A 296-nucleotide genomic window follows, 5' to 3' on the forward strand; every position below is an offset into this window, starting at 1 on the left:
ATCCACAGAAGGTGAATCAGACTCGCTTCCTGATATCGACGGCATCGATCCAGAAGAAGAATCCGCGGTGGGCTGTAGCAGCGGTTCATCGGAGAGCGAAACGTCTTCTGAGAAGGGATCCTCGGCTCTAGACAACACGGAATCAATAAGTGAATCGAGAGCAGGATCGAGGTGGCGAGGCATCGGCTGCTGCGTGGACTCCACAACAGGTGACTCAGATTCGCTTCCTGATCTCGAGGGGCTCGTTCCAAAGGAAGAATCCGCGGTGGGCTGTAGCAGCGTTTCTTCGTCGAGCC

This window comes from Eimeria mitis, genomic scaffold (assembly GCF_000499745.2).
Source record: "Eimeria mitis Houghton genomic scaffold, Emh_scaff3167, whole genome shotgun sequence".
Taxonomy (NCBI): Eukaryota; Apicomplexa; class Conoidasida; order Eucoccidiorida; family Eimeriidae; genus Eimeria; species Eimeria mitis.